The following is a 26,712-nucleotide window of genomic DNA, read 5'->3' as shown; positions in this document are numbered from 1 at the left end:
CTTTACAGATCCCCATGACAAACAGCATGCTCAGATTCTAAGGTAAGGAAAAACAGGCTGTCATTTCCCATAAAAATCTAATTTGAGAGATAGAATGTAAGAATAGTTCTTGTGGATCAGAATTAAAGCTCTCTGTAAAATGTGTAAAGTGACATTTTACATGCTGATATGTTATCTGAATGCATGAACCCAAAGGATAAGGGAATTATAGGCAGAGCTGGTTGTGCCACATATAATTAAGATAGACTTCCATTATAAGACCCTGCTTTCAGTTGCACAGAACTCTGCCAACTTTAACCTTTTGGGCTGAAATTTTCCATGTCAAGTAACCATTGTATCATGATGTGCACACACACAACTTAATTAAGGCTGCAAAAACAACCTTAATTCTGGCATTTCCTAACTTTTCAGTGCTTGACTTCACAATCTTTTTTTAAAATGTAGTGTTTTGTTTTATGTAATGTGTATATAGATTACTTTAGTCATTGCCATTTTAATCACTGGAAAAAAACTATGAATTCCTTCTTGCAAAATTTCATTTAGTAGTTTGGCAGAACTGTGATTGAGTGAGCATTTACATTTCAAAAACTACTGTTTTCAAGTGTAATTCTGCTAAAAAACCGCCTCTTGGATGACACTTTGCACACAGTTTCTTATTCCAGAAAAGAATTCTATCCTGCACTTCCCCAGTTCAAATAAGAAAGAGTTTAATTATTCTGAATACAGAAGATAATACCACTCAGATTTTTATTGTTACTTTGCTAACGAAATGGGGTGGGAAAAAGAATGATTTTTACATTATGAAATTATGGAGGTCTTTTGTTCTTTTTGCAGTAGTACCTTTTGATATTTTCAAAATGAACATATAGTGAGAAACTGATGGTTGAAGCACTAGTATGCAGCCTTGTGCAGTCCAGTACTTCATAGACTCCTATGCTGCTGAATAAGATTAAGACTGTCACGGTTATTTTTAGTAAAAGTCACAGACAGCTCGCGGGCAATAAATAAAAATTCATGGAAACCCTTGACCTCTCTGTGACTTCTACTAAAAATAATGGGGGGAAGGGGGCTGACAGGAGAAGACTGAAGCCTGAGTCCCATGGGGGGAAGGGGGAAGAGAGCCAGACTCCCCGCTGCAGCAGGGAGTCCAACACACGCAGCGGCTGAGAGCTCTGCACCCCATGAGCTCTGCACCTCACCACTCCAGTGCTGAAGTGGAAAATGTCACAGAGATCTCTGAAAGTCATGAAATCCGTGATATAAATCTTATCCTTACTGATGAACAATGATGAGGTGAACACAGAATGCTCATCAGCTGGTATAAGTTGTCCCAGCTATATTGAAATCAATAGATCTAGGACAATTTACACCAGCTGAGAATCTGCCACTGGTCCTTTACAAATACTCCATACTCAGCAGAATATTACCAAAAGATTGTATGCATCAAATAGGCATGTGGTTATTGGACAGACTCAGATGTTGTAGTTTAAATAAAAATACCTTAAAAAAAAATGAAACTATATTTGCAAAGAAAGGTTAATACTACATTTTATATTCACAAAAATAGGGAAATTCAGGTAACCTTCCATCAGACGGTCACATCTAGGCATCTTCCTAATCATTACATACACACACCCCTTTTGAAGTTTGATGAATACCTGAGTTTCCTAGATATTACTTACTGTATATACTCAATCATAATCCGGTTCGTTTATAAGTTGACTCCCCCCCAAGATGGATAAGTAAAAATGGAAAATTTTTATGACCCATGTATAAGCCAACCCTATAATTCAGGGGTCGGCAAACTTTGACTCCGGGGCCATCAGGATAAGCTGCTGGTGGGCCGAGATGGTTTGTTTACCTCAACAGTCCGCAGGCATGGAGGTAAACCTAAATAAACAAAGTGTCCCGGCATGCCAGCTGCTTACCCTGATGCGCCGGGACAGCAACTGGTGGGGAAATTTTTTTTTTTGGGGGGGGGGGGGGGGCGAGAAGCTGGCGGGGGGGTCAGGGGAGTAACCCCTGTGACCACCCCCAACATGACCCCACCCCAGCACAGGACCCCTACACCCTCCCCATTCCATCCCTTCCCACCTTATCTGGGGAGGGCCAGGGGAAGATGTTCCAGCGGGCTGGGTGGCACAGCTGCAGCGTGCTCCAGCAGGCCAGGCGGCGTGGCCATAGCCTGCTCTGGTGGGTGGCACCGAGTAGTGGAGCTGCAGCTGCTTCAGAAGCTGGGAAAGGGGGGGGGGGGGGGCCTCTGGCCCTGCCTCTTCCCTTCTGGCTGTGCTGCCTCTCCTTGCCTCCTCTATTGGAGAGAGGGGGAGAGGTGGGACACAGCCCCTCCCTATACCCATTCATAAGCTGACCCCCTTCTCTGATACTTCCCTTTTTTACTAAAAAAATTCAGCTTATGAATGAGTATATACGGTACTTTTAAGCTTATGGCTCAGATTCATCTCTCACTTTGTTATGAGAAGAAAATGAAATAGTGTTACTCAAAATCCTGATCTAATTGCCTCAGTGCCCATTTCACCACAACTACACATTAGTTGAGGGTTCTCAATTTGTCTTCCCCCTCCTCCCCTCCAAAAAAGTATAGTCTCTAAATAATGCCTACTTTTAGAAGTACCAGCCCACATACCTCTACTTATAGGAATTCTTCCAAAAATAGTTGCTCCTTAATCATCTTTTTCTAATAATTTCTCCATTTCACCTTTGCATTCCAGTAGCGGTCTCAATGGATTTTCTAGCAGAGGATGCCAAAGTAAGGCATTTATTACAAAAGTGTCTTAATTTTTGGCAATAAAAGCCTAAGACAGTGGTTTTCAACCTTCTGCGGCTCAGGACCATTAGTAAATGTTTATGGCCTGTTGCAACCCAATAAACAGTCTTGAGGGGGAGACCCTGGAGTGGTTTTGGTCAGCTCCTGACCCCCCAGGTGGAGGGTTGGGTCCTGCCCAGCACTTACCCCACAGTGACAATTCCTGTGCTGTGGGGCTGGCTGGGCTTGGCTCCCAACTCCAGCCACTGCAACTTCTGGGGTTGCAGTGCCACTCAGGTTTGGCCTTGCCCCCCTGACTGGGCCAAATTTGTAAGAGTGGAGTTATGACCTAGCTCACAGGTCTACCAGGGCTCCCGCCATCATGACAGCTGGGCTAAAACTGAGTAGCACTCGGACCCCGGAGGTTGCAGTGCCTAGAGCAGGGAGGCGAGCCCAGCCAGCCCTGAGAGACAGGAGCTACCACACAACCCTCTGAAACATTCTGGCGACTCAATTTTGGGTCATGACTCAGAGGTTGAGAAACCATGGTCCAGGAGAGTCTAAATCCATTGTTAAGTTTTGCTTATTCTGCTACAGGGCATGAACTAGTCCTATTTTTCATGAATCCATATCAAACACTAAATATATATTTATTTTCAGTGATTTTTTTTTAAGACAACTTTTAGGCAGGGTTCATTCTAGAAACGTATTCAGAGTGGACAATTACTTCTACTCATACAAAGGGTGAAACTGAATTCACGCAGAGGCAAAACTAGTCTATTCTGACCCAGTATATCAAATTTTGCATAAACCTATCTATCAAGACCATGGATGAGGTCCTTACAATATTAAGTACTTGGTTTAATTTTATAATTTCTCTTAGTCTTGATATATGAAAGATCAGTGAAGAAAGAGAAGAAGCTTCCAAAAAGTTATCTTCCTAACATGCTTAAAAAAAAATAAATAAATAAATCTAATCTTTCTTAGGGCTTCCCCCACCCTTTTGATTTTACTATAACGCAAGTTCAAGCAGATCTGTAGGTAATCTTCCTAAGTTCCTAGGCCATGACTTTAAAAACACTGTGCTTAAAGTTTGGTGCTTAAATCCATACATATCGGACACCCAAATAAATGGCCTCTTTATGGCTGCTGCTGGGTGCTCAGGACTTTTGGCAAGACAGGTGACAGATACAGATTTCGGATCCTAACATAGTGCATTTCAGCAAAATGGGGTAGGCAGAGTACTGGATGTTTTCTGTTTCAGTCACTTGGACAGTCAAATAATGCATACATCCACAGAGTCTCAGCCCTACGTACACAGTGCCACAGATCTGCCCAGCATTTTATTTTCTCTGAAAAGCTGCAGGGAATTTTTACAAGCTTGGTAATCTAGGAATAAAGAGTTTCTTTACCCTGCAGCAATGTTCTCTAGTTTCGACATCTTCAGGTTCTTAGGCAGCCAATTTGTGCTACAGATGATGAACATGAGACTGAAATTTATGAAACAGACTCCTAATTCCTGCCCACAAACCGAAGAAAATGGGATGCGAAGAGATGGTCTATGAAGGAATGGAGAAGATGACTAGAGAAGCTGCTACTACACTGCTCTAATCCCCAATGAACACAGCAAACTGTCTTGCTTCATACCAAGCTGATCATGCATAAAGTAAAGATTGAACGTGGCTATTGGCAAATGCTCATAACTTGGTTTGACTAACCAGTGTTGATGGAGCCAAGGCATATTAGAACTAAGGTAAAAGAGTGTGCTTGATGTTTGCTCTGTGTAGATGGGGTCTAAAAGTCTATGTCTACACTGCAGTTGGGAGAGAGACGCCCAGCACGGATAGACAGACTCGCTAGTGTGCAAATAACTAACCAAACAGCATTGACGCTATGGCTTGGGCAGAAACTCAGACTTTCAAGCCTACCTGACCCCATAGGTTTGAGCTCAGTTGGCTAACCAGAGCTGCAACATCCACACTGCTATATTTAGCACACCAGCTTAAACGGAGCTAGTGAAAGTTTGCCTGCCCAGGCTGAGAGGTTCTCTTCCAGCAGCAGTGCAAACATACCCAGAGTGCCCTTCACTAAACTTTTAGCAGTAATTTCAGAAAAAGCTGACACAGTCTAGATTCTTGGCTCATAGGAAATGAGCATTATGATGTGAATGTTGTACAGAAGGCTAAAGCAAAGCAACCACTGACAAAAGCAAAACAAGTCCACACTGATTTTTTTGGTACATTTTTAATAACTTGTTAAAGCTACAGATCACATTTTGTTGATTAATGTTTAATGGTAGTGTTCTCCAATGGACTGAGAACAGGCCTAGAAGCCAGCCACTGACCCGTTCTACAGCCTCGTGCTTTTACCCTCTCTATATCAGTTTCTTCAGCTGCATAATAAGGATACGAATAAATTCTTGCCTCATTTGCCAGTTACAAAGGGAGCGCCACCAAATGGAAGAGAACCAATTAAATGGGAGACAAGCACTCCTCCCCATCCCAGAGAAAAACAAACATAGACGCATGTCAGCAGTAGCCAGCAGAGAAAAAGGCAAGTCATGGTAGCACAATGTAAAGAAATGGCACATTTTTAGAATGTGTCTTGTTTGTGGATTGCAAGTGTAGCATTCTCCTCTACTGTCAGTCTTCCATCACAGATACACTGTGAACATGGCATCACAATGCACTACCACTGAAAAGGCAGACTATGCATTTCTTGCCCTTTTTCAGTCTGATTCAATGCCCACTAAAGTCAGTCCATGGAAGTCACTGAACCAAACCCTTTACCAGAATCACTATATTGCCACCTTATAAAATGCACACATGCATTGTCAGTTCGTTATTATTTTGTGTTACTGTTGTACCTAGAGGCCCCAAATGAGATCATGACACTGTACAAACACATAGTAAGAAATAGTAGTTCCCCCAAAGAGCTTACCATCTAAATAATTCACTGATGTAAATTCCATTCCCTAACTTAAACTGACCAATTATAAATCACATGGTATTTATTCTAACTAGAAGAATCTTTTTAATGATATCCCAGGTTTGTTTCACTGTTGCCATCATATTTTTTAGCCAACAGTCCAAGAGAGCAAAACATTTAAGTGAATTAACAATGAGAGTTATTACTCTAATAGCATGAATTTGCTATTACAGAAGCTCTGGTGTGTGGGTGGTTATGTTTAAGACATAAATTAAGACACTAATTATAAACAAATACTAATTATATGAATTTACATAGAAATCCCTGAAGATAAAGAGGACTTCATTAATTTCATCCCAGAAGACTTGGAACCGACACATATAAAGAGAGAGACAATTGACATAGGTAAGGTAAGAGTTTTCCATAATAATCTTGGAAGTCTATCCCATTTTAGTGGATAATTATGCTGTTTTATGAAGTAAAGTTAACATTTTTAAAGCGTTCAGTAGCACAAATACAGTTTTTGTTTTATCACACCATTTAATTGTACATACACAAGATTCCCCTAAAAATGCTAATTTACAAATCACGAATTAAAAAAAGAACACAGTTACACTTTACAGTACTATGTTGGACATAAATACTTTTTGTATTTGATGTGCACACAAATACCATCTTATTTTATCCAAAAACTAGAAAGTATTGGCCAAACACCTAAAACAGCTGCCACTCAACAGCAGTGGCCATTTTAGGACTATTCAGGCTTTTCAAACCATTTTATGCTAGTGCAGTTCTTTTAAGAAATGTATGTATGGATCACAATCCAATAATTGCAATAGAGATGTTATGACTTATTTTATTAAGAAATTTAATTCAAATCACTAATTTATAAATGCGTATCTCATGTCAAGCATTTGAGAAAAAATGGCCTAATTAAAACAGTTGGTCATGAAAGTAGACGAGATATACTGATGTTTCAGAACCAATGAGCATAGAAGCCAGATAAGGACAAAACCAAGTCACATTTGGGATTAAAGGGTACAAGGCTGATCTGGAATCTACAGGTCTCCCACATGGCATCAAAATGCGCTAAAATACCACAGGTTTACGCCACAATGATTACAGGTCTAGAAAACATGACCTAGGAGGAAAGATTAAACAAACTTAATTGTTTCAGTCTGGAGAAGAGAAGACTGAGGGGGAAAACCTGATAGTCTTCAAATACATAAAAGGTTGTTATAAAGAAGAGGGTAATAAATTGTTCTCCTTAACCACGGAGGACAGGACAAGCAGTAATGGGTTTAAATTGCAGCAAGGGAGATTCACGTTAGATACTAGGAAAAACTTACTAATTGTAAGCATAGTTAAGCACTAGAACAATTTACCTAGAGGTTGCAGAATCTCAGTCATTGGAGGCTTTTAAGAAAAGGTTACACAAACACCTGTCAGGGATAGTTCTGCCTCGGTGCAGGGGACTGGACTAGATGACCTAGCAAGGTCCCTCCCAGTCCTACATTTCTATGATTTCTACGACAACCACAACTACATCAAAGCAATTCTATGAAGGCGACATTGTATGGAGAGACAAAACTATATTGAGAACAGGGCAAAACAACATCCATCTAGGTTCAGAGACACAGCCAAGTCACATGAATGCAGGAAGAACTTTTCATGCAGAATGATACTATGAATAATAAGATGTCATGTGAATATTTTCATTTGCGTACTATGCAAATCAATTGGTTTTCTGTTCCTGTCATGCAATATCCATTCCACAATATGAATCATTTAAAGACAGCAGTGCACAAATAGGTTAAAAACACAACATGGTTGAGAGGAATGAGCATGGGATTAGAATGCAGGAATTCCTATCACTGACTCACTGGGTTGGTCAGGTCACTTAAAAGCATAAGAATCACCATACGAATCAGACCAAGTGGTCCTCTGATTCAGTACAACAGTAGCTAGTCCTACGTTTCAGAGGAAAGTGCAAAGATTCCCATAAAGGGCAATTATGGAATAATTTGCTAATTTTTTGTAATGAGACAATTAATGGTTGGTTTATGGCATGAAGTATAATTTCTGAATCAGTTTGCCTTTCTATAAAATTTAGACTTAGGTGTATTTTTATGAAGATACAAACATTTGTAAAATCCTTTCAAAATATAATTAAAGGTATAAAGAGCTGCATAACTGCTAAGAACTAATTTACATGTAGAATATTAATCTCACTTATCCTGATTGCATCCAATAAAGTCATGCTTATTTACTAGTGATCTTATATGTTTACAAGAGTACACACAGCCCTGTCCTTTATTAAAAGCCCAAGTGGCCTAAGATATCCAAGTATCCAAAAACAAGGAAAGAGGAGAAAACTCAACCTTCCTCCAGATCCTGAAACCTCAGAAAGGGTGAAATCCTAGCCCTACTGAAGTCAGTGACAAAACTCACATTAGGCAGTAAAATTCTGGCCTTGAAGAAGTCAAAGTTTTTACATAAAAACCTGACTCAGGAACGAAGGGGGGGGGGGGAGGAGTCTTGTGTCATGAGACTTGTGTTCTGATGAACATTGACGTTTTCAAGAATTCTAAAGATTCCTAATAAAGCTTAAAACCTTTAACTTTTTATTTTTATTACTATTTAATAGAGGTTTGTGTACTATACAGAATGCAAATCTGTATTAATGGAACAGTACGGGTAAGCTATCAATAAAGCCCTACATTAGAGTCTTTCCCTTCAACTGAAGCAGGCTGAACATGGCTCCCTCCAAAGGGGCACAAAAATCATTCCATCTGTTGATTTAACTCTACTATTTTCTATAATGAAGGCATCATTGGGATTCAGCACATGAAAACCCAAATGGCAATCCCTACTTGATAACCACATCAGCCCACTATATTAAAGAAGCCCTTTAACTTAGATGGTTTAAACTCTTTTAAAGTCACATCTCTCAGTTAATTTTTAAAGACAATGCTAATATTTTTCAACTGTCCATTGAACTTTCCTGTAAATATAGCATAGACAGGATCTACACTTGTGTGTGTGTGTGGGGGGGGAAACAAAGCACTAAAAACAATGAAAAAAAACAAAAAAAGCACACACACCTTTGAAGAGAAGAAAAACAAAACAAGAAAGGTTTCAGAGTAACAGCCGTGTTAGTCTGTATTCGCAAAAAGAAAAGGAGTACTTGTGGCACCTTAGAGACTAACCAATTTATTTGAGCATAAGCTTTCGTGAGCTACAGCTCTCTTCATCGGATGCATGCCGTGGAAACTGCAGCAGACATTATATACACACAGACATCATGAAACAATACCTCCTCCCACCCCACTGTCCTGCTGGTAAGAAGGACTGATGAAGGAGAACAGCATGGCTGTCTGTCAGTCCTTCTTCCCCCAGTCACTTAGGATTTATCTTGATGTAGCTAGCTGAGGAACAAACTACCTCTGCCTTGCCTCCACAACACCTTTTTAGCTATGAAGACAAAGCCTTTGATAGACAGCTAGCCATGCTATCCTCCTTCAAGGACAGCTGAAAAATATTAGGATTATGACCAAGGTTGTACCTAGCTATTTTGCTGTCCTCCACGGGCAAGCGGGCTGGCCCCAGGCCTCCGCCGGGGGGGTGGGGGGCTGGCCACTTCCTGTAGGAAGTGGAGTGACCCAACCCTAGCCTGCTCTGCTCCCCTGGTTCCCAGCCGTGCCGCCAGCAAGTGCGCGGGGGGGGGGGGCAATTCTCCCCTCCCCCCAAGCCTGGGAGTCAGGGGAGCGGAGCAGAGCAGGCTGGGGCCAGGTCAATCCATTTCCAGCAGGAAATGGCCATCCCCCCCCCGCTGAGGCCTGTGGCCAGCCCCCACCTCCCACCCGCGGAGGCCTGGGGCCACAGGCTGCTCCACTCCCCTGGCTCCCAGGCTTGGGGGGAGAGGGGAACCGCCCCCCCCCCAGCACTCGCCGGTGGCATGGCTGGGAGTCAGGGGAGCAAAACAGGCTGAGGCCAGGTCGTTCTACTTACTATGCCGCCGTGAGTGCAGGGTCGGGCTTGGCTGCAATCTTCAGGGGAGTGGGGCTGGGGCGGGAAGAGCCGGGGGCCTAGGAAAGAGCCGGAGCAGCACGCAACTGCGCAGGGGACATCAAAATTTCCTGGTGCCCTAAGCAGCTGCGTGCTTTGTGTATGGGTAAAGGTGGCCCTGATTATGACTTTAGCAATTAACAGAGTTATCTTGAGTTAGCTATCTTTATGTGTAAAAACAAAACAAAAACAAAAAACCACACCCCACACACACACACACACACACACACACACAACCACCACTTTTTTTTTGGGCAGTGAAGATACCCTCTAAGGCAGTGGCTCTCAACCTTTCCAGACTATTGTACCCCTTTCAAGAGTCTCATTTGTCTTGTGTACCCACAAGTTTCACCTCACTTAAAAACTTACAAAATCAGATATAAAAATACAAAAGTGACAGAGCACATGATTACTGAAAAACTCTCATTTTTGCCATATAATTATGAAATAAGCAAAGTAAATCAATTGGAACATAAATATTGTATTTAAATTTCAGTGTATAGTATACAGAGCAGTATAAACAAATCTATATATATGAAATTTTAGTTTGTACTGACTTCACTAGTGCTTTTTAATGTAGCCTGTTTTAAAACTATACAAATATCTAGATGAGTTGATGTACCCCCTTGAAGACCTCTGAGCCTAAGGTACTTATCTGGCCCCCATTACTGAGATATTAGAATGCCTCACAATGATTAACATTTATCCTTCCAACACCCCTCTGAGAAGTACAATTATTCCAATTTTATAGATAAGGTACTGAGGCACAGAGAGACTAAGTGACTTGTCCAAGGGCATATAGGAAGTGTGTGGTGGAGCAGGAAACAGAGGGATCTGGGTTTCCCATTACCAAGCTAGTGCCCTAATCACTGGACAATCTCTAGCTAATAATTAGAACTGTACAGGTTAAAATGTAAATGTCACAATCATGGGACAGCAGTTCATCAAATCAGTGGCTCTGCCAGTTCTGTCCATTTTATAAACCAAACGACTTTAACAGAGTTCCTGTGCTAAGTAACTTGTAATGTGTATAATATATAGTTATTATACTAAATGCAAAGTGAGGCATAAAACAGCAACAGTACGGTCTATATTTACATCACATTTGTATTTGCTTGGCAATAATTTGAATTGCCAAGTACTGGGGAGATCCATCAGATAAGTTAAAAATGTCTTAGTTTAATTCTGATTTTTTTTCTAAAGGCAAGGCAAACTGGTTGAGACAGCTGTATCTAGGCATTAATGTTACTACAATCTTTTTAATTTAAGTTGTTATTATGCATCTGCAGAAGGTGGGGAGAATATACACAACTCACATATCTAAACAGATTTAACATAAAACTGCATTTTTTGATAGATGATGATTCTATAAGCACTACTTCAGAGGATATATCTGGCCCATCAGTAGTGAAACAGATAACCGGGACAGGTAAGTGTCCAGTTGTACACATCTCAGTTTTAAAAAAAAAAAAAAAGTGTAATTTCAATCACAATAGCCCAAGACAACCTGATCTCTACTGTGGATTCCAGCTGCCATTGTTTATCATCTACTTCAATTCAGTTGTGGATAAAACTGAATTGTCAGAGAGACACATAGTAAACGTTTAGCAAAACACCTGTCTTAATTATACACAGAGGTAAAATGTGTACATTCATCTTGTAAACCATTGCTCCCATTTTAAGATTTCAGTTAGATCAACTATTGTTCCATCAGTACTGTCTCAAGTTAACTGAAGTGAAATCATCTAATCTACACTTGAGACAAAAATGTGTTTTTCACTCAAGTTTGGGTGCATCTATAATCATGGTAGGGATCACAATCCCTTCATATTCCCTAATATGTATGCTCCGAGCCTCCAGACTGGATCCTGGTGGCAGCTATCGGGTGTGAACCCGCTGAAACAGCCTCCAATACCTTGATTCACTGAGGAGCAGTCCCTATACCAGCTCTACTCAGTGGGGCAGGAGCACCGTCCACGCACTAGGCTCTGTTCTAGCAGCAAGAATTGCTAGAATGGAGCCATAGTGCATACAGGTATTTTCTGTACAAGCACCAGAGAGAGCTGCTACCACACAATCACTATGAAGAGAGGTTACATTCCAACAAATTACATAAGCACGTACTTAACTACAGGCATGGGTATAGTCCCATTGAAGCTGAAAGTTCATGTCTGTAGTTAAGCTTCTGCTTATGTAATTTGCTGGACTGTCCCATTGTTTGTTTTCTTTAAATATATTTCTCACTCATATTGAAGTATTAGTAAAATTCTGTCACCCTTAATTATTTAATCTTAAATTACATATTCAACTGAGCCAGCTCCAAAAATACAGCTTTGTGTTTTAGCCTATTCCAGACAATCATTTTTAAAAAGTCTCTTTCTAGCTTTCATCACCAGTCTCATTCTGCAGTATATCCAAAACTCTACAGTTCATTAGATACAGTACTTTTTAACCTTGTATTATGTTACACTTCTATTTGGACGGTTACATTGACTTCCCGAATACCTAAGAATTAGGTTCAAAATCTTAAACACTAACCTTTAAATTTATTTCATACAGTACTTGTTCCCATACAGTAGCAAAATGTACTTGCTCTTGGTGTTCGAACTCTCACTTTGCGCTATACCCAATTTATGATTGATGTCACCACCTGGACACTAGGAAACTTCCAGATACTGGGCTTTTGCTCATCTAGTCTACCTGCTACAATTTTCACCTTCATGATGCACTTGTACTAGTACATCCCTTTCTACTTTTAAAGTTAATATGAAAATATTTTCCTTTTATTACTGATACAGAAGTTGCCGTTTATGCTTGAAATCTAATTGCTACTCTCTGTACAGCTTGGATACAAATGTTTTAAAGTTAATAATACATTGCAACAATAAAAACACACGGACAAAAATCTGTTACCATCTGAAGGCACTGATAACTTAAGTTTCATAAGCAGAAAAATATTTTTGCATGCATGACTGAATTGTTCCCGTATATTATTGCAACATATACACCTTTAAAGTCCTGAGAAAATATTCAGAAATCCTAGTTCAAATGTTAATTCACTCCACACTCCATTACTGAATAAAATTTAACTATAGATATACTTTTATTTTTGTGTATTCTGCAATCCCGTTATTTGTTTCATTCATATTTTCAGACAATTTAATTCCTCTGGATGAAGCACAGAATCACTTTAGGGTTATTACAGTTCATGATACAGGAGCAGGAAAACACTGGAGTGATAATGAAGTCAGAGCTCTGATAAATATATGGTCAGATGAGAAGATACAACAAATGCTTGAAGGTGCAACAAGAAATAAAGAAATCTTTGAGGAGATTGCCAGAAGGTTAATGAAAATTGGCATAGACAGAGACTGGAAGCAATGTCGCACAAAGTACAAGAACTTAAAATATGAATACCGCGCACTGCAAAAAGAAAATGATCATCTTGGCAATCCCAGACGAAAGATGAGGTTTTACGATGAAGTTGACTGCATCTTCAGAAGACAACCTCTAGTTGCATCTAGCTGGGGATGTGAAAGTTCTAACCTCATATCAGGTATTAGAACAGTAGTGAAAATACCACTCTCTTAAGACTAAACTTATAAACATGACAATTTTCCGCTCTCTTCGACATTCAGCATTGGAGTTAGTTGAAGTGACAGGTTGTAGAGGTGGTCAGACAGGTTTTGTAAAATAATATGGATGGTGAATTCTGAGAGCAGTAGCAAATAAGAGCATAGGCTTTATTGTATCCAAGCAAAATGAAGGGATAAAGGACAGGGAGCCCATCTCTCTCTAATAAAAGTGTTCCCCATTAATTTGATAACAGCTGTGTCCTGGGCTGATAAACATTGCTGCCTAGGATTATATTTTAGCCCAGATGTAATTATTACCTACCTCATAAACAGAATCAACCTCAAGTTACTCTGAAACCTTAATAAAGAATGTAACAGCCGTGTTAGTCTGTATTCGCAAAAAGAAAAGGAGTACTTGTGGCACCTTAGAGACTAACCAATTTATTTGAGCATGAGCTTTCGTGAGCTACAGCTCACTTCATCGGATGCATACTGTGGAAACTGCAGAAGACATTATATACACAGAGACCATGAAACAATACCTCCTCCCACCCCACTCTCCTGCTGGTAATAGCTTATCCAAAGTGACCACTCTCTTTACAATGTGTATGATAATCAAGGTGGGCCATTTCCAGCACAAATCCAGGTTCTCTCACTCCCCGCCCCCCCCCCCCTTTTCCAAAAACCACACATACAAACTCACTCTCCTGCTGGTAATAGCTCATCCAAACTGACCACTCTCCTTACAATGTGTAAATCAAGGTGGGCCATTTCCAGCATAAATCCAAGTTTAACCAGAACGTCCGGGGGGGGGGGGGGGGGGGGGAAGGAAAAAACAAGGGGAAACAGGCTACCTTGCATAATGACTTATGTTGCCACGCCGCCCAAGTCATTATTCAAGGTAGCCTATTTCCCCTTGTTTTTTCCTACCCCCCCCCCCGACGTTCTGATTAAACTTGGATTTATGCTGGAAATGGCCCACCTTGATTATCATACACATTGTAAGGAGAGTGGTCACTTTGGATAAGCTATTACCAGCAGGAGAGTGAGTTGGGGGGGGGGGGCGGGGCGGTGAGAAGACCTGCATTTGTGCTGGAAATGGCCCACCTTGATTATCGTGCACATTGTGGGGAGAGTGGTCGCTTTGGATGGGCTGTTACCAGCAGGAGAGTGAGTTTGTGTGTGTGGGGGGGGGGGGGGGGCAGAGGGTGAGAAAACCTGGATTTGTGCTGGAAATGGCCCACCTTGATTATCATACACATTGTAAAGAGAGTGGTCACTTTGGATAAGCCATTACCAGCAGGAGAGTGGGGTGGGAGGAGGTATTGTTTCATGGTCTCTGTGTATATAATGTCTTCTGCAGTTTCCACAGTATGCATCCGATGAAGTGAGCTGTAGCTCACGAAAGCTTATGCTCAAATAAATTGGTTAGTCTCTAAGGTGCCACAAGTACTCCCATTCTTTATTAAAAAAGATTTAGAGATATTGCTTTCATTTTGGTATCCTAATGTGGTCTTCACAAACTTGCACTGAAGAAAAAAATGTAATGCTATAGTTTGACAATGAATCATTTGAGAATTTAATGAACTCTTATACCAGTGTCAGCTCATGGCTGTCTCATAGACTCAGACTATCAGAGTTGGAAGGGACCTCAGGAGATCATCTAGTCAAACCCCCTGCTCAAAGCAGGGCCAATCCCCAATTTTTTTTGCCCCAGATCCCTAAATGGCCCCCTCAAGGACTGAGCTCACAACCCTGGGTTTAGCAGGCCAATGCTCAAACCACTGAGCTATCTCTCAGGTCAGCACCAGAAAGGAGTACTGACATGTGATAACTTCGTAGCAAAGCTCATCTGATTTTGAGCATCAAATTTGTGAAAGCAAACATACTTTCTAGTGGCACCTAACCTGTCCAGGACATTCCTATTCCTGCTCTGAGTCACCTTCTCTAAACATTACTTACGTATCATAAAGACTTTTTTTGGTTTGTCTGTTTTTAGAACACCTCTAAAAGTATATTTGTTCACAGAATACTTTGTTTTTCTTTTATAAGAATCAGTGGGAGACATTATCACAAACACAGGACCTTGGGGTATCAAGAGAAAAGCATCTGATGGTAAGAGGTTTTTTGCCTTTTTGAGGATATGCAAATAATGTTGAATGCGAGGTGCAAGTTTCATCAAATATTCAAGCTGTAAAACAATCACGTATTAGTAAGGCTGCTAGTTTGTCAAGGAAGTCACGGATTCCGTGACCTCTGCAGCAGCTAGTGCGGCTGGCCTGGGGGCCACCTGAGCAGCTCGGGCAGCCCCAGGGCCAGCTGCACAGGCTGCTGTTGTGGCAGTCTCAGGCCACCGTGCTCCCCTCCTCCAGCAGCAGGAGTGGGGGGTGGGGGTGGGGGATCAGATGTGGGAAGGGGTGAGGGCTTTGGGCGGCGCGGCAACATCCCTCAGCTCCTGGGGAGGTGCAGCCAGAGGGCTCTGCACACTGCCTCTGCCTGCCAGCACTGCCCCCTGCAGCTCCAATTAGCCACAGTTCCCAGCCAATGGGAGCTGCAGAGCTGGTACTCAGGATGGAGGCAGTGCGCAGAGGCGCCTCCACCTAGGAGCTGAGAGAGTGCGATGTCGACGCTTCCAGGGAAGCACAGAGCCAGGCTGCACACCGCTGCCCCCCCCCCCCCCCCCGAGATTTAGTCATGGGTATATAGTACAAGTCATGGATGGGCATGTGCCGTGAATTTTTGTTTACGGCTTGTGATCTGTCCATGACTTTTACTAAAAATACCCATGACTAAAACATAGCCTTACTTATTAGGCTAATCAAGATTCTGTGGGGAAATTGTGTGATTTCTTTGTCCCAGTGATTACTAAGAGGGAGAGAAATATGCCAGCAACAGAAATTTCTCAGGCCTTGAAGACTAAGACCTCAGAAAAGGTAAAGACACTGTTCTGGATGGATGGCATCTGAGCCATCTGAAAGAAGGCCAAATAAAAACCACTTAAGACTGGAGGTGTTTGGTGCCCACTGCACACTGGTGAGATGCTAACAAGATACCAGAGAAAGCACCAGAAGCCTATAAACCTGTGAGCCTAACTTCCATATTGAGAAGATTCTAGAATCACTATCATGAACAAAAGGAAACACGTTAAGGGGAGAAGACTGGCCTGTTAGTGTCAGCATAAACTCAAAAAAGAGGTACCTTGCTTTCCTTAGTAAGTAAATAATGGAAATACAGATTAAACAAGAGACTGTCAGCACAGTACTCACTAGGCTAATGGTTAGCTAGAAGATCACTTATAGTGATGTTCTATTTGCTGAACAATTGGCTTTGTTAAGGGTGGACTATTAGAGCTATCAGAGCTATTTAAATAACCAAATTTTAATCATGATTTCCATTTGTACGTTTTAGTCATTTTCCTAAAGATAAACTGTATAGGATGGATCAGCCTAACATAGCAAAGGTGTCAACTAACAGGAAAAGGGTTTTCCTTGTTCGTGACCATATGAGTTATATCTTAAGTGGTTACAAGATTCAACACACTGACCAGAGACAGGATCGGAATGTAAGGAGTACTGACCCGTAGTGTAGAGGACAGTAGTGTGGAGAAAAATGAAGCACTATCAGCTTGATATCAGGCAGCTGTTAGAATACAATAAACAAGCACTGGGATACAGAGAAAGGAATAGAGCACAAATCAGAAAAGAGTATGGTATTACACAGAAATTTAGCAAGATCATATCTGAAGCAATACAAGTCTACATATTACAGCAAAGCTATCCAAGTGCTGGGGAGGGGGGAGGATGACTACAGTTTCCAGGATTAAAACCAGGGCATGCACAAAAGTTAAAAAAAAAAAAAAAAAATCACACCAAATACACAGGTTTCCAGTCACAAAAAAGACTTCAGATCTATATACAGAGCAGCTAAATGTCACAAAATTTCTGAGATTACCCTGCTCAGAAAAGAGGTATAAACTGAAGCTAAGAAAGAACTATGGCTGGGCAATTAAATATTTTCATTTATTATCAGCTTATAAACAGTCTGAAGAGAGCACTTGTGAGTGGCAAGTAGAAAAGTTTGAATACCTGAGGTTTAACAGTGATTTTACAAGAAACTGGTCAGATTCACTCCCTGTTGGACATGGTATTAAAGTTTCGATTTGACAAATCAGCTTTTTTCAACAGAAAAATGTTAATCACAGAATTTCTGACCAGCTCTGTGACCCAGATACATCAGGCAATTCTTCTCCCCACCAGCAAGATGTGGTTGGTGAATAATAGCTTTAGAAAACAAGTGTATGCCAGTCTGTAGAGTTATACAGTGTAGACTCATCACTTTGTTTGTCTTCTCTTTACATTGCTATGCCTCTCTCTCTCTCCCCCTCTCCAATAACATATGGTGCTTTCTTCTACAGAATCATCACCTGGTCCGCTTAAGAAGAGTGCTTCTGAGAAAGCTGTAGTACTGTTTCAAAGAAGTTTAACGGACAGAATGCATACAGTAACAGAAGGCAAAAAAGCACTTTTAGAAAGGCTTTGTAAACAGGAGGAAACACAAGACATCAGCAGAACACAGCTGCATGGTGATACTCCAGCTATAAAACAGGTTGGTTTAATGAACTTTCTACCAAACTAGCATGCAAAAAGAAAATACACACAACCCACAGATTACAGAGATGGAAGAGATCTATTTGGTTATCTAGGGCAGGGATCGGCAACCTTTGGCACGCGGCCCGCCAGGGTAAGACCCCTGGTGGGCCAGGCCAGTTTGTTTACCTGCCGCATCCGCAGGTTCGGCCGCCAATGTGGGCTGCGGGAAGTGACGTAGGCTGAGGGATGTGATGGCCGCCCCTTCCCACCGCCTCCATTGGCCTGGAGTGGCAAACCGCAGCCAGTGGGAGCCGCGATCGGCCAAACCTGCGGAAGCGGAAGGTAAACAAACAGGCCCGGCCCACCAGGGGGTTTACCCTGGCCGGCCACAGGTTGCCGATCCCTGATCCAGTCCATCCATACTAGTACAGGATTGCTTCTCTACAGTAAATTTGTGCTTGAGCTATTAACAACTAAACAGGAATGGCTTTCCCATCTCTGCTCTTGATAGATTATGCCACAGATTAACAGACTTAATGGAAAGGAAATTTTACCTTGTTTTAAGCCTATATTTTCCTTTGCTTTAAATTTCACCCCATCCCATGCAGTTACACCCTTATTGACCATCATAGCAGTTACGCCTCCTTCTCTGCATTCATAACCTTCAAATACTTGAAAGTTTTATCACAGCTTCCTTTAGCAAAGTGAGTGGGAAGTGAAAAATACAAGCTTCCTCTGAACAAAACAAAAATCTCACCAAATTATTGTGTTGACGATGTTGATTTCCTAAATCTGCAGACAGAAAATTCTAGTGCCAGGGCTTCTGCTCAAGCAGCAGCATAAAATTAACAAGACTGGTCAGTTTCGCTACAAATAGTCAGAACTAATGCATCAGTCACACTTCTGCTGCCTTGCACTAGACATTTTCATAAAGTTGTTCAGGAAAGCTATCTTTTTCCTGTAAATTTACAGCAAATAAGTAAATGAAACATTGACAGTCGACCTGATACATTACCTTTAATTTGCTCAAGTTAAAATTACGTACTACAGTGAGAAATATTGGAGAATGGTCATTCCACTCCACCCCTTAATGTGTCTAAATCTTTCTGGTGTTTCTCATAGCCCACTATGATTTCAATAATTGAAACAACTCTGTGTCAACAGCGAACCAATTCGCTGTCTACTACTGCCTAAGTATTGATATGTATAAGGAATACAGAAATCCCCCTATTATCCACTCTCCACTTTAAGAGGCAACCATTGCCTATGACTGCTATCACTTAGCCACTTTTTAGTTCTCAACAAGACTGTCTCTTACCCCATAATTATTTATTTTCCCTGTTAATCTTATGACGGGCCTTATACAAAGCTTTCTGAAAATCCAAGTTAAGTTATTTTCACTGGGTTGACTTTATCTACTATTTTATTAACTTTTTCAAACAATTCTAAGAAACCAGGCAAACATGGTTTTCCCTTGCAGAAACTGTTTGACCCTATTAATATGTACAGCAGCACATTAGAAAAAAATCCCAACTACATATATGTAATGATGACTTCTAAATTAGCTGTTATCACTCAAAAAGTTGATTTTGGAATCACCAGGGATAGTTCTCTGAAAAATTTAGCTTGTGCACAGCAGCAGTCAAAAAGGCTAACAGAATGTGAGGAACTACTAGGAAAGGAGTAAATAAATAAATAAATAAATAAATAATAAGACAAATTATTATAATACCATTATATAAATCCATGCACCCACACTTTGAATACTGTGCCCAGTTCTGATTGCCCCCTCTCAAAAACAATATAGTGGAACTGGAAAAAGGTTCTGAGAAAGGCAACGAAGATGATCAAGGGTATGGAATGGCTTCCATATGAGGAGAAAAAAAAATATTAGAAGGGGCAGTTCATCTTAGAAAAGAGATCACTAAAAAAGGATATGATAGGTCTATAAAATAATGAATGATGTGAATAGAGTGAGTATTATTTACTTTTTCCCCACAATAAAAAAAATCAGGGATCACTCAATGAAATAATAGATAGCAGATTTAATAGAAACAAGAGGAAGTATTTACAGTGAGTTTAAAGCACTGCGGACTGGAGTTAGTTGGCCCACAGGGAGAGGGCTTAGAAGTTCTAGAGGTATTAACGCTGGAGCTAATAATGCAGTGGGAACTCAGCTACTCCATGCTGCTAGTACAAACAGTGGGTTTAGGTCCATTACAGTCTGACAGCTCTCATTCAAGCTAGGATACAGTTCATTAGAACTCAAGTTATCTACACCTGGGTTAACACTGCAGTAAAGACAATTCTCTCAATGAGGCACAAGCCAGAACAGAATCCCAGTCTCCCCCACAACATTGTTCTGAAGGAAAAAAAAAACAAAATACCAAACACAAACCTCCCTCCTCCCTACACCAAACAAAAATGAATCTTAGTTTAGTCGCTAAAGTAGACTGATCTTTCCAGTAAGAAAAATTACTATTTTAACAGATCTTTCAGAGAAGAACATTTTAGTCAAAGTACTGTCTAGTAGAGACTATGGTAGAGCAGTCCTGCAATCTGCTTGGTATACATTGGCTTGAAAACTGGCAGTTGTCATTTTAAAGACAACAAGAAAAGGAGTACTTGTGGCACCTCAGAGACTAACACATTTATCTGAGCATAAGCTTTCGTGAGCTACAGCTCACTTCATTGGATGCATTCAGCATGAAGTGAGCTATAGCTCACAAAAGCTTCTGCTCAAATAAATTGGTTAGTCTCTAAGGTGCCACAAGTACTCCTTTTCTTTTTGCGGATACAGACTAACATGGCTGCTACTCTGAAACCATTTTAAAGACAGTAATGCAGTGTAATGAGAAGAGGGTAGACCATGAAGCACAGAAAGAAAAAAAATTCATTTTCAGTATACTATAACTTTTTAAAGAGTGACTTTCGAAGTAATTACTTTTCCTTAGGAAGCACACCCTCACTCTTCAGAATTTCACTGTCCGCCAACTTTCAGAACAGGTGCACATGCATGCTGTCTATGCTCCATTTTCATTCCACTTTGTTCCTGGGAAATGTATCATGTTCTCAGAAACTTCCTTCCTCCACTGTTCATATTCCTTTGGCTCAGAAATGGTAACATATGTCCACCATAATGAGGCACTTGGTGCTAACATATGCTCCTGCACTGTCCCACTGAAATGGCTCTACAAATAACACTTCATTTGCTTGAACAGTTAGAATTCTCATACAAAACATTTTTGCTTAACGAGTCAAATTGACTACCTTGATTGCTGTGCTACTGTTAGGGTTAAGTGTCCTTTTCTGTTTAAAGAGGAACTGTTCTAAATATTCTAAAATCCACAGGCTCACTCACATGGTCTTGAAATTTACTGGGGGTGCTAGATAGCATTAGGATCCAAAATTGGTAACTACTTGCTCAAATGACCCCAAGATAAGAGTTCCCCCCAGAAAACCCCAGCATTTTACAAAGCAATTCATTCTTCTGGGGTTTTTTCTGCCCACATATGTGGGTCTCAAACTGTGGCTTTAATTGTTCCTCATCTGATCTCAATTACTTGGCATTTATCTCAATTAGTGCATGGCACCCACTGCTCCTTTGGGGAAGCAGTACTGAAGTTTTTAACCTTGGAGTTTGGAACTCTAGGTCAGTGCAAGCTATACGGTAGTGCATAGACCTACGGATGGGTGGCAGAGAAGGGGTGAAGTTGATGGGGTGGGAGAGCTTAGAGTCGTAGGGGGATATTTGTGTGGGGCTCAGAAAAGCAGGGATACGCAGGTGGTCAGAGCAATGGGTGTGATGGACAGACAGACTGTTAGAATAACTGGAGCAGTATGGGGGGGGGGGGTGTCTCTGAGCAGTTAGAGAAAATGGGAGATCAAAAAAGTGAGAGAGAACATGAGGGAGGGTGTTGGAACAGTACATCGAAGAGGAGGTGGAAAGGTGGGGGCCAAGCTGGACAGTGAGGGATATTGGGGGCTTTATCTGTCCCCCCCCAAAACCTCCACATCCATGTCTATGTGTGTCCCCACTAAAAAAAATTTCTCACTGACTCCATGCTAGTCCCTGCACAGTTTCTGCACCCTCTACCCAGTTTCTAAACCGGCAAGTTTGATGGTGACACCTGCCTCTTGTGGGGAGGAGAGAGAACCAAGCTGTGCTGGACAGACAAAGAGACATAAGAAGATGCGGAGGCAGTGAAGGAATTAACATGCACCCAGTGTATTCAGTGACAGAGTAATCATTGCCAAGCAAAGCAACCAGAAGCAGTGAAGGGCGAGAGCTGGGCAGTGTGGTACATTAGGTTACTGAGAATTTTCTTTTTTTTTTTTAAACCAAGAAAATTAAATTCCCCAAAACTTTACACATAATTAAGGATGCCCAGTGGTACCCTGTGCCCTTCCAGAATGTGTAGAGTGGCTAAACTGAAACCTCTGAAAACCAAGAAATAAAGTTAAGGTACACAACACACCCACAATCTTATCTAATTTAAACAGCATGGGGAATTTATGTAGACAGAATACAATTAATTACTGAACATAGTCAGGATAAGAGGATAAATACCACTACTCTTTGAAAAGGTGCTTTCGGATCTTTTAATCTGAACTATAGTGTAAATCTCACTAGGTATGGCTTTAAGAGGGGAAATAGCCACATACTGAATGATTAACACCAGTTCTTGTAGGATCTACACAACCCTTGAAGGCCGCCAATCCAAGTGTTTAACTGGCTTACTCTTGCTTCTACTGCAAAATCTGACAGGATCATAATACAAGGTGGTCTGGCTACTAGAGGCTAAAACTCTCTCTCTCAAAAACAAAAAACAGGGTCTGTGTGTGAAGACAACAGGCAATGTATCAAGTTTATCCACTGAGAGCAGAAATACAAGCCAACAATATTCTGTTCATTGCCTATGATGTTCTCTGTTCATTCCCTCTCTAGAGCACCTGGCATTGTCAGAAGACAGATACTGGGCTAGATGGACCATAGGTCTGACCCGGTATGGCCGTTCTTATGCTCTTATGAGATCCAACCTGCAATATCGAATTAGGTATATGGAGATCTGTGGCTAAGAGGGAAGATACTGTTAAACTTATTAGTTAGTAAAATAGATTACAACTTCTTCACCCCAAACTGGTAACATTGTGAAAGTTGAATAAAAATAGGTTTTAGAGTAGCAGCCATGTTGGTGAAGAAAAGCATAGCAATGAAGTCTGAGGCCTAATCAACACCTAATCAACCTAGATACACTGGCTTGGGGGGCGAGGGTGTGAAAAATCCATCCCTCTGAGATATGTAGTTCAGCTGACTTACACCCCAGTATAGACACCACTAAGTCAATCAAAGAATTTTTCCATCAATTTTGCTACCGCCTCTTGAGAGGGGTGGATTATCTACAGCAATGGAAAAACCTCTTCTGCCATTGTAGCAAGTGTTTACACTATAGCAGTACAGCAGCAGTGCCATAGCTATAGTGTCTGTAGCATAGACAAGCCCTCAGTCTCTACCGCTTTTGGACTCTCATAACAAATCCTACACAGAGCCTGATTTACCAGCGATCCCATATGCTGAACACCCACTAATTTAAATGGGAATTCTGCATACAGAGTGGGGCTACATTTCTCCTTTTTGGTCAGAAGCAAGCAAAATGGGTTCAGATGTTTTGTACATAGCAGTGACACATTTTACTGTCAAAAATACCCACCAGAATAGTTTCTTTGGGAAAAATTAACAGGCCTCACAATTGTTCCAAGACTGACTTTTTTCAAATTTGCCCTTGTCAAGGACACAAATGACGTTTTAACTTAATTTGTAGCTCAAAGTACTCCATATATCTCTCCTCCACCCCAAAAAACTACTTTTGTTTTTTTAAAGGCATCCTGTCAAAATACTAGTTTTATAATGACCTTTTTCCTTGGCTCTCAAATAATCAAGCTAAATCAACAGACTCATCCTTAAGACCTCTGCACATTAAAGCTTGCGTAGCAAGTGCTTGAAAGTTTCAAACAGTCTACATCAGGGGTTCACAAACTGGGGATCACAAGATTATTACATGGTGGGGGTCACGAGCGGTCAGCCTCCACCCCAAACCCTGCTTTGCCTCCAGCATTTATAACGGTGTTAAATATATTAAAAAGTGTTTTTTTAATGGGGGGGGCTTGTTATGTGAAGGGGTCACCAGTACAAAAGTTTGAGAACCACTGGTCTACATGGCTATAAAATGTGTTACAGTCATGCTGAGAATCACTGCTTTAGACAGGCATTTCTGCAGTACTCACCACAACATTGGTGTTTATAATGTCACAAAACAAATTCTGGGATCTCTTTAGTTCATGAGGATGCATAAGAGGTTTAAAAATAGGCTTTTTTTTTTTTTTTTTTTAAGAAAAGGTTAGTTAAAATATGCTAAATGCCCTCCACAGCACAGTTAGTGCACATGTGAGACGGCTGGGAGTCAGGGACTATAGGTATGTCTCACAGGGCCCACTTGAATTCCTATTGACTACAGTGGAAGTTTGATTAGGCTTTAGGACTTGTCTTCAGGAGAGTTTTACCAATCTTAAGTGAATGTGTTATTTTTTAACTTAAGCTGGTGTAACAGCATCAAGCACCCAGTGAAATAAAACTCCTAGTTGAGTGACCTAAACTTTTTAGCCAAGAATTATGAAAATTATGCATCTACTGATTCATTTTAAGTGGTGGGATCACAGATGCCAAAAAGTTTTAATTGCTGGGTACCACTGTATCAGAAGAAGGGACATAAAAATATGTTATTTGTGTTTGTTGCACATTAAAAAGTGCAGTGTTTGTGTACTGAAGCATATGATGTGATGCCTAATAACCCTTGGCTAGTTGAACTCCGGTCTGTTTTAACACGTTCCCTATAGCTGCTTTCTCCTTGTTGATCAATTATCTCAAAGATTCAGTCAGGTACACTGCTAGCTTTGTCATTTCTACCTTTTAAAATTGGAGATAAATGTTGCTAAATATCAAGGGCCAAATTCTTCCCTCTGATGTACTGCATAGGGTTCCCTTTAAAGTCAATTATCAGAAGGGTAGCCATGTTAGTCTGTATCCAGAAAAACAACAAGGAGTCCAGTGGCACCTTAAAGTCTAACGGATTTATTTGAGCATAAGCTTTTGTGGGTTAAACAAAAAACACCACTTCTACCAATGCATGGAGTGAAAATTACAGATACAAGCATAAATATACTAGCACATGAAGAGAAGAGAGTTTTGTAAGGTAACTCCCTTCTTTTCATGTACTAGTATATTTGTGTTTGTATCTGTAATTTTCACTCCATGTATCTGTAGAAGTGTTTTTTTATCCACAGAAGCTTATGCCCAAATAAATCCATTAGTCTTTAAGGTGCCATCAGCAGGGGGGAGAGGAGAGTGTGTGTGTGTGTTTTAAAGTCTGTGCCAATTCAAGGGCCTTAGTGGTTTACTAAATGTCCTTGTTAATTTCAGTATAAAGCCTAAAGAACTTATTTTAGCACTGATACAACTTTCATTAAACTCAACTAAAGGGCTCCCCCATACACTTGAATGGGACTTGGATTGGGCCTTAATTGGTTGGCCCCTCAACAGTTTTTATTCCCCCCATTGCAGATTTTGCTTTTATATATTTATTTTTGTTAATGTTTTATAGAGAACATGGCTTTAATACACACTTTTAAGTTAAAAGAAAAGGAGTACTTGTGGCACCTTACAGACAAACCAATTTATTAGTCTCTAAGGTGCCACAAGTACTCCTTTTCTTTTTTGCGAATACAGACTAACACGGCTGCTACTCTGAAACTTTTAAGTTAGAAGAAAATGAGTTTCATAAAGCACATTTGATTCAATTCAATTAATGCCAAATTTTAATTTTGGTTTGCAAGTTACCTTCCATTTGGAGAAAATAGAGATAAATCACATGACCTATTGATGACATACAAATGGTTTTAATCTGTGGCAGATTTACTTATTGGTTGCATCCGATGAAGTGAGCTGTAGCTCACGAAAGCTTCTGCTCAAAAAAATTGGTTAGTCTCTAAGGTGCCACAAGAACTCCTTTTCTTTTTGCTGATATAGACTAACATGGCTGCTACTCTGAAAGCTGTTATTATTATCTGTATATAGTCCTAGTTCCACATACCCTGAAGAGAACTCTTTTAGTAGGTTTCAGTTAAATATCCAAAATGTATCTAGATGTTGTACACTGCATTTATTGCATGGCTGTAGCACAAATATGCAACAGGTACGGATGGATTAAGAGAGATCTAAATTATACAAAACCAATCTTGATCAAGCAGCACAGCCTCAATTTAAAATAAGCAATAGTTTACTCTGTGCTTCATGTCTTCATTGAAGTTGATTGAAAAATAGGGACTTGAGGTGAAACCCATCTCTGCCCTGGAGTGCATGTGCTAACTCATCAAGGAGCACGAACTGCTCCAAACCCCAGGCTTCCGAGCTGGCGTTAGAACAGGCCAAGGTCAGTCGTAGGTTAGAACATCTATGCAAACAGTGTAAAGCAATCACAAAACGGAAGCTCTGAGGAGCCCTGGTTCTATGGTGGGTTAGAGAGAGTGCAACTCGCGGGGCGAGGGGGAAAATATGTCGATTTTGGCTATTGCCGCTAGAAAAGCTGAGGAACCACTGGATAAATTGCAGCTTTTGCGTTAGGATGGATGTCCCCTGAACCTACCTCTCCTTTACCAGGGAGCACAGTCAGTGAGTACACAAATAATCGCAGATGCTCTGTCGCCCTTTCCTTACTTGTGGTGCTGGTCCTGT

The 26,712-nt window shown here is 40.9% G+C and overlaps 1 protein-coding gene across 2 annotated transcripts in view; it reads right to left on the bottom strand.

The window, feature by feature from the left end:
• Window positions 1–26,712, bottom strand: part of PPAT (phosphoribosyl pyrophosphate amidotransferase) — a 71,293-nt gene that overhangs the window by 44,173 nt on the left and 408 nt on the right. The gene's annotated exons all lie outside the window — the stretch shown is intronic.

This window comes from Eretmochelys imbricata, chromosome 4 (assembly GCF_965152235.1).
Source record: "Eretmochelys imbricata isolate rEreImb1 chromosome 4, rEreImb1.hap1, whole genome shotgun sequence".
Taxonomy (NCBI): Eukaryota; Metazoa; Chordata; order Testudines; family Cheloniidae; genus Eretmochelys; species Eretmochelys imbricata.
The sequence above is the reverse complement of the archived record's forward strand: the minus strand, read 5'-3'. Positions and strand labels throughout refer to the sequence as shown.